This window comes from Tamandua tetradactyla, chromosome 4 (assembly GCF_023851605.1).
Source record: "Tamandua tetradactyla isolate mTamTet1 chromosome 4, mTamTet1.pri, whole genome shotgun sequence".
NCBI lineage: Eukaryota > Metazoa > Chordata > Mammalia > Pilosa > Myrmecophagidae > Tamandua > Tamandua tetradactyla.
Window position 1 is genome coordinate 42987370 of NC_135330.1, and position 9273 is coordinate 42996642.

Genomic DNA, 9273 nt, shown 5'->3' on the forward strand with positions numbered 1-9273 from the left:
TTTCCTTGTTTCTGATGTATTTTTAAAAAGCACTGCTTTATGGATAATTTTGGCCACTTATGGAAACAAAGGGAATTGAACTCATAACTATTACTAATGTTTAATGTTACAGCATTTTATTCACTTGGATTTTATTCAAATTTAATCAATAGCCATAGGGAGCACAGGTTATGTACCTCAGATGATAAGCACACAGAACATTAAGACACTTAGTCTGTGTTATCAAAAAATACTTCAGTAAAAACTAGAAACATCAAAATACATATATAATATTGTTTGTTTTAGTTTATCAATATAACACAAGTAGGATTTGGATTTTCTATGGAAAAGCACATAAGCCAAGCATAAACCAAGAAAACTGACAATTCTATTAACTTTTTTTTTTTAATATGACACGCTTCATGATTTTGTGTGTCATCCTTGCGCAGGGGCCGTGCTGATCTTTTCTGCCACGTTCCAATTTTAGTATATGTGCTGCTGAAGCGAGCACTCTATTATCTTTTTAAGTAGGATTTCCCTAGCCCTTATTTAATAAAAGCTTTTCCATTAGTTCATCTAAATGTTGCCCTTTGATGAGCTTTAGACTTTATCAGTTTAAAGAGTGCAGCCCTTAGATTAATGGGCAGGTGGAGAACCAGATGTCTGTTGTCAGGGCTGAAAACCCAATTAAAATGGAGGCCTTGCAGGTGAAAGGAAGAGGAAGGGTCAACGAGAGCTATATGAGCAGGGAGCAGGCTGGTAGAAATCAGAGATTTTCTACTACATTGGCAGATCTGTTAAGGAAGCTAATCCATACATACTTTTATCAACTGCTTTGAAACTCCTGAGCTCCACAGGATTCAGGGAGATATTAATCTCCACGAAGATTTCAGGAAGAGTTTGCTCTGAATATTGATTGCAAAAGTAAAACACAGTTTTGAGAAAGCCATAGGATATGTATAGAAAATGGTTATCAAAAGCCTCAGTGAAGATTTTTAAAAAATCAGATCTTGTTTTTCTTCCTGTATATATTAGTTAAGATATGAATAATGTACCTATTTATCTGTACTTAGTTAATAAATTATCGCAACTCTTACTGACTGCTTCCTATTCTGTCAGCCTCCTCTCCTGTCATGCCATAGAGCACTCCTGATTAATCTTTCTAAAGCAGTGCTCTAATATGTCAATACTTTCAAAATTCTCTGAGAACTCCCAGTTGGTTACTAAACAAAATCAAAATTGTTTTCACTCGAAAGCAAGAATTGGTACAGTCTGCCATCAATCTTCTTTGCATTCATTTACCCTATCTATAAAAGTGTGTAGTGTACCCCCTAGACCTCAGCGTTTATTTAGGCTCTGAGTAAACAAAATAAAAGACCTCGTTGTCATGGAATTTATATGCTGATGAGTAGATTCTACAAGAGATACATATGCCACAGAGGGTAAAACCTGCTCTGGAGGATAAAAAAGCACAGTGTAAATTGGGAAAGGATTGCCATGGTGTTGACTATGGGGGAAGCTGTTTTGTAAATGGTATTTAGAAATGGTATTTAGAATGGTATTTTGAAATGGTGTTCGAAAATGGTGTGTAGAAAGGGTAACTTTTGAGCAGAGGCTTGGAGGAGGTGAGGAATGAGTTTTGAATTATCTTGGGGAAACTTATTGAGGCAAAGGGGATAGTAAATGCAGTGATCCTACAATGAAATCAGGTTTCCTAAATATGAACCAGACAAGGGCTGTGAGCCTGCAGCAGAGAATGAGTATGATGGTCATGATAGGTGAGGCGATCAGAGAGGTTGTGAGGGACCGGCTCCCATAGCGTACTGCAGGGTATCATAAAGCATACGAGTTCTTAATAAATGGTGGGAAGTTGTTTAAGAATTTTGAGAAAGTGGTAACATAAAATGACTTTCACTTAAAAGGATGACTCCAGTTGGTGTGTTCAGCATAGACTAAGTGGAAAAATATAATGTGAGAATCTTCAATTGATAGACAGTTATGAAGCCAGTGATTTTGTGAGACCCCCAAAGGAGTCGGTGTACATAAAGAAGGAGTGGGGTGTACTACCTTGGGTACTCAGGCAGGTAAGAGGGGAAGTAACAGAGTCTGAAGAGGAGGGTCAGTGAGGCAGAGGGAGAACCGAGGAAGAAGGTGTGTCTCATAACCGAGAGAAGAAAGCCACCAAGGAATTTCAAGGGACTAGGTGCTTCAAAGGCTACTGACAGAAGCCAGAGGAGGACTGCAAGTCACCATGGGTTATAGGAAACAGAGTTTATTGGGGATCTGGAAAAATCTCATCAGTCAGGGGGTATGGCAGAGTGGGTAGAGAGGACCAGAGGGAACAAGTGCAGATAACTCTTTTGGGAAATTTTGTCCTTAAAAAATTAACAGCAAAACATGGATATGGGTAGTAGATGAATGGCGATATAAGGTGAAAAGGGGGTGGATTTTTTTTTGAGAGAAATCTCAATATAATTGCATGTTGATGAAGAGATGATAAAGAGGAAAAGCTAATGATGCAGAAGGAAAGGGGCTTTTAGAAGAGCACAATTCTTGGTCGGTGAGTCATGGAGAGTGTGTGAGCAAAGGGTTTGGCCTTAGATGGGAACATGGGCAGTTTTTAGGAGGAAGGGGAAATTCAAATATCTATACAGAGTGGGAAATGTTCTGGGAGTGCCTGGATGCTTTCTTCTGATTGTTTCTTTTTTCAAGGATGAGGGTAGATAAGAAATGTGGAGATTTTAAACGAGATGTGAAGTAATTATTTAAGAGAGTGAGAGGTTGGCAAACGAGAAAAAATATAGGACTAAAAAGTTGTTGGAATCAGGGTAGGAGAGAACATAAATTGGGAAGTAGGTGGTCAGAGTGGAATGCCAGACATTGATTTTATTGAGGAGGATCAGTTTTAATTAACACTATATTGAGGTATTATGAAAAATATGATTATGGTTCAAATATATGGACCATATATGGTCAAAGTATGGAAAGGCACATGTGTAGTATATATCTTTCTGTCTGTTCTATCCTTACAGGTATTAGCTTACAGCTGTTTTTGCATTTGATTAAAAGAACTTCAAAAAGCTATAAAGGATAAGCAATATTTTTTCAACCCTAATGAGAGAATTGATTTAACAGATTTACTTAAGGAACATCAGTGGTTGCTAAAATCATCAGATGGAAGGTTAACGGTAGATTAGGTATTCTCATGTACCCAAAACATCTCTCCAGAAATTACTATGTGCTCTTCCAGAAGAAAAACAAAATGCAATGTTATAAGAGAGAATGATAGCTGTCGCAGCTTTGTGTAGCTATTCTTAGCAAAACTGTTGAGATAACCAAGTGTTATGCATTCTGTGATATGATGCTACTGGAAGTACACTGCCACGGGGAGTCTTTTTTCTTTCTAATAAGTTGTTTTGAAATAAATGCTTTGAAATTAAAAGTGCACAGCCTGAATAACGTTCACAAGGTGAACAATCATGAACAACCAATATCCAGATAAAAAGTAGAATATTATCTGCACTACAGACTCTCTCCTTGTTGCTACAGAATCTCCCCAATTCACTAACCCCTACTCCCTAAACTGCCATTCCTCTTATTTCCACAATCTTATAGGGTAATCTTTCAATAAATGTTCATCCTGAAACTGATTCACTCCTTAGATCGAAGTTCTCATATGTAAAGCTACAGAGAATAGAATTATAGGTTAATTGACAACATGAGCAGACAACCCAACAAAAATAGAAAATAGTACTTTGAAAAGGACAATTTACCCGGTTTCTTCAGTGAGAGTTGAGGGTTGGGGCAAGTCTCTAATGGTTATGAATTAAAAGAGACATAAAATAAACAGCAATAAATTGAATTCAAGGTCCTTGATTGGGCCCCAATTAAACAAGCCAGTTGGAATAGATAAATTGAAACCGTTGGGGAAATTTGAATGTGGATTGGTTATTTACAATGTTAGGAGTCTATTTTCAACCTTGTGGGCTGTGAAAACTATATTGTGGCAATATAAGACAATGCTCTCTTTAGAGTTGCTTATTGAAATATTTATAGGTGAAATGTTATGATGTCTATAACATATATTAAAATATTATAGGAAAATAGATGAATAAATAATTATGAACCATCAACCATTGCTCAACCTAGATTAGATTTTAAGTATGTATTTATGTTTTTATTATTTGATTTTCTCATCTTTTCCATATACTGAAAATTTTCACATCATTAACTTAAAAAAGGGACACCGATATATTACATAGATAAGTTCTTTTGTACAATGAGGAATGTATCATTAGGTAATTCCCAGATTTATCTGTACTGCATATTTGGATTTTTGTACATGTTTTAATCACAGATAGTTTCTTCTTCACCTGACTTTCTATTTACATGCCAGCCTTACTGATGTTCTTGTAGCAACCTAAACCTTTCAGGAGTTTAATCCAAATTCCCTTACAAAGGATTTCACAAAGTAGGTATATTTGAACTTGTCTATTTCAGTATTACTGGCACCAATGTAATAGCTTTTTTTTCCCTTTAACTTGCATTTTCTTTTGCTCTGTAGAAAATCAATGTGAAATTAAGAAGATACGGCTATTGTAAAATGGCACTAATATGCTTCTTATTCTTCAATTTCAAAATGGAAGTTTTTGAAACGATTACTTCATATCAGAATCTTCCTTTTATTGCATAAATTAGTTTTCATTTTTAAATGAACTTTGAACAGAAAAAAATCTATCCTGTTAACAGTCATATATAATAAAAATATCTGCCTAAATATCAAATATCATTCTAAACAATAAAAGTGAAATTTTGTAAGTCCTGAAGCATATTCAACTTAATTTATGCTGTTCTTTCAAAGTCTAGTCTACGATATTACACACCAGATATGAGAAGATTGCTCTATTATATTTACTTTGAAATGTGTAAGTCATGTATGGACTGTGGATGTTATTACTGTTAATTATTTATTGCTGGCTCAGTAAAATCATTAAAATGCAAATGTAATGGGGGCCTTATAGTTTTGATATTCATAATCTAATTGTGGGGGCCAAGTCTAGGGCATATATTAAAAAATTCAAACAATATTCTTGAAAACTGCCTCTTAGTAAAGTATATACTGAGCTTTCTGTTATAAAAAGATTACAAAGATTTTCTGTGGTTCTGTAGCTCAGTTTGAGCAAGAGAAATAAAATGGTTTAAAACATGCGGTTAAGTAATCTGATATCTTAGACCATTTCAGCTCAGTTAGAACCATTACAAACTCACAGAATAAGTACCATTTATTGATTTGTTTATTTAAAGACACACACAGTTCCCTTGAAATTTCAATGATCTTAATTGCACCCACTGACTTATATTTAGCTGCCTGTTATGGAGAGATTTCATTGACCTGCTGCTTGTTCTTTTCAGCAAGTGGTGAAATTGAATTTATTGTTGTCTCTACAAGAAAGTAGAAAATTGGTTTCTCTACACTTGTGTACCTGGGATCAGAAAAAAAAAATAAATAAATAACCTTGACTTTATAGCTCACTTACAAAGCTCACTTTCAAGGTTATGTTTTCATTTTGTCTTGATCTATCATTCAGAATACCTATCCATGATGTATTTAAATATAAGAATTGACTTTATTTACATAATAAATTGCCTTAAATTATCGAATGATTAAATCATATATACTATGAAATGTTTTAGCACAGTTATCAACATTAAATATAGTCTATTATAGTCTATTCCTTGTGATTGTGGTAATAAGTTATGGCCTATTTTTTTTCCTAAACATTAGATGGTGCAATTTGCTAATGATGCAAATTGTTCGTTAGCAATATATTTTCCATTTGGAATCATAAGATATGTGCAAATGATTATGTTTTTTTCTTGTTTAGATTTAGGAAAATGCAATTTGGAAAAGACCCTAGATGCTCTTCCTCTATGCACCAAAGCAACAGATGTTTTGGTAAAAAATTTGATTCAATTCTACATCTTGTTGATCCTATTATGTCATAGGATACTCTGCTTTGTGCTACAGAGCCTACGTTAATGAAACACTGTCTCTACCCACAGATTAAAGTAATAATCTAGCAGAAATATTGAGTCCAAAAATAACAAGAAGACATGCCAGAGCAAGAACAAGGTCAGCGAGGTATAAAAGATAACATAAAAGAGACATAAACATAAATGACTGTGGTCAGCTAAGGGAACAAAGGTATAAACTGTTCTTATTGAATGGGGATGCATGTATCAGTAGAAAGCATGCGATTTTAAACCAGAGGCCCCTATAGAGTCCATGACAGCATAAAAATATTCTGAGAAATTTACTTCTAATGGTATCTCAAGCTTTTAAATTAAGTTTAGCATTTGAGAACGAAATTAATAAAAATGAGATGTACAGGAAGAGATTAGTTCCTTATGATCCTCGACCTTTATGAAAGAGCTGGAAGAATAGTTCCTTGCAAGGCATTTATCCTATTTAAGCCTAATTAATTGCCTTAACCTATCTAAAGAAAATGGGGTGGAATAGCTAGCCAAGTGCCTTACAAGAAATGAACGGCCAGAATTCAAAGCTATGCCCAGCCTTGTCTTGCCAAATGGCAAGGGACCAAAATCAGTCACTAGAGAGAAACACTACTTTAGTAGTCAAAGGGTGCTAATTATTCTTTCGCCTGTCATAGGTAAGTATTCCAACACTGCCCAAACTTTTTATTAATGATACAGCTTTCTTTTTAACAGTGATACAGGAGAAATGCATATTTGGTTTAATGGGAATATACAGCAGCAAATGAAATATAATCAACTGGAATTTTGTTTTACATATATAGTAATTCTTTTTCTGAGCTTAGTTATTTTAAATATATCTCTAAGAGTTTCAGATGCTCTGGGATCACTGAAAAGAATAAGTATTAGAACTTCTGAACTTGAAGACCAGAATCTAAATTCTGGTTCTTAAACTGCTTCTGTAAACCTGTTCCTACTGCGTGAATTGTCTCCTTCAGGCCATTTCCTTCTTGAATTTGTAAAGTGAGAAAACAAAATAAGTGCCAAAACTGATGACTTTTTTCTCTTACTTTGGCTAGTTAACCTATGTTTCTGGACCTTTATTTATTTTATTTGTTCACTAGTGTTGTAAATAGGGTTTTTCAAGAATTTCTAGCTAGGAAGATTTCTCAATTTAAATTTTTCCCTCCCTTAGAGAAAGCCCAAATCATACCAATTTTAGTTTTGATTTTTCTTTTGCTGTGGAACCAATCATCTGTTGTATTAAAAAAAATTGCTAAGATGTTACAATGGATGATCAGGTTTTCTTTCGTATGCTGAAACTAAATTTCAAACGTTATAGGCTTTTAGAAATGGGACATACATGCCTGTGTGATTTTCTCAAATCAGACCCTTTCACCTCAATTCTTGCCTGAAGATATTTCTTCATAGTTGGTGGGTCAATTTTGCTTTGATTTAATTATTTTAGCTCATATTTACTTTTGAAATTAATTGAGAAGAAAATGTATGTGACATAACAAGTAACTGGAAGCTACAAAGATGTATTCATTCATTCAGTCATTTGGAGGTTTATTCATGTATTCAATAATGTTTAGAGAATTTTTATAAGTTCCAGGCACTATACTAGATACCAGTCTTATAACACTTACTAAAGATGAAGTGGCTCTGATCTCAAGGGTTTAGCAATTTTGAAAAATGAATAAAGCTGAATGAACCATTAATCTAAAAATAGTAGGATTTCTACAGGCAGATTATTAGGGAATAAAACTGTTAAATGTGGCCAAAGGTTGAGAATTTCATCCATTATATTTCAAAAGATATTGTTTTCCAAAATTGAAAGAACAGAGAATGTTACATAACCAAACATACTGTTTCTTTTTGTTAGTTAACATAGCTTTTGATGGACTAACCAGATTAGAGCTCGAGAGTACTGTTAAATCTAAGAACAAAATTTCCAGCTGCCAATACTGTCAAAAATCCAGATGGTGCTTTTGGAAGAGCATATTTTCAGTTACTTGGCACCATTTAATTCCACATTAGTGAAGAGAGAGTCCTATAATGAACAGGTTGTTGTATACCAAGAGTTTTCATACATTGAATCATTTTTTTTACCACGCTGAAGCTAGGCAAAAATATACATAAGTGTATCTAAGATAAAATAACTTTTGAAGACAAATATTTAAGGTTCAGTTTTGAAACGGCATGGCTACATTTTTTCAAACTCATTATTTTCATGACCATTATGTTGCTAATTTTAAGACTCATTTTTACACAGGTAAAACAATTCTAGAAACATGGGAGCCTTAACCGAATCAGTGTGATTATTGACTTAAAATAGCACAGTCCTGATGCGATCCAATCCAGCAATAGAAAGTTCCCTCTTCTGTTCTCTTAACCATGCCTCAGCCCTGATTTACATCCGCCTGGAGCTTCTTCTAACTGGGCTTCATCATTATTAACCAATCCTCCCCAATTACGTTGATGTTTGTGATGTTCTTCAGAATTGCGAAGGACTCCCGTAAATTCCTGCTTGCCCGGCTTTTCTTTAATCACTGTTTATTCAATAATTTTATTGATGAATCTGTAAATTTCATTTTCATCTTTATCGGGATATTAATTTTTTTTCTTCCTGTGGGTCTTTTATTACCAATTGAACAACTCTTGTCATCCATTTTAAATCTAACTGTTCTCCAAAAAACATTTAAGTAAATGGTGTAAAGCATCTATAACCCTCATATGGTGAACTTCCGTAACTCATGAATGCATGGGAGAGTACTGAAAAGCAGAAGGGTATGGAAGCATGGATGGTTGACACTGTCGCAAGTCTAGATCCTCAAAAAGCAGACTTTGAGGTAAAAATTAATATGTAGGCAGTTTATCAGTAAATGTTTCTGGAACTAACCCCATGAGGAAAGAAGGGAAGGAAGCAGGAGTGGGCAGAGAAGAAATCGGCCCATGATGCAGCCGCAGCGGAGGCTTCAGGTGGCCCCACAGAGAACTTTGAAGCTGGAAGGACTTGTGAGAGTTGTCCTGGGTTGGGACAAGCTCTCCCAGAATTTATATTCCTATGTCTGGCTGTTCAGAAATAACATGGGCCTTGTTATTCCAAAAGAGAGCAGGCAGCTGGGAGTTTTCTGGCCACAGCATTCCCAGCAATCTTTCTGTTGTAAGGAGAGATCTGGATGGCACCTCACAGCACCCACTTCAAACTCTATTTGTCAAATATGATCTAGTGAGGTATTTCATGTACTGTCTATTGACTGAGAGAATCCAATGATCTGATTTGCCTCATACACACAC

At 34.9% G+C, this 9273-nt stretch overlaps 1 non-coding gene across 1 annotated transcript; it reads right to left on the reverse strand.

Annotated features, from left to right (window-relative positions):
* Positions 1 to 383: 383 nt before the first annotated feature.
* On the reverse strand, positions 384 to 490 carry LOC143681863 (U6 spliceosomal RNA). The gene has a single exon (XR_013174916.1). It is a non-coding gene; the product is annotated as a U6 spliceosomal RNA (small nuclear RNA).
* Positions 491 to 9273: the final 8783 nt, after the last annotated feature.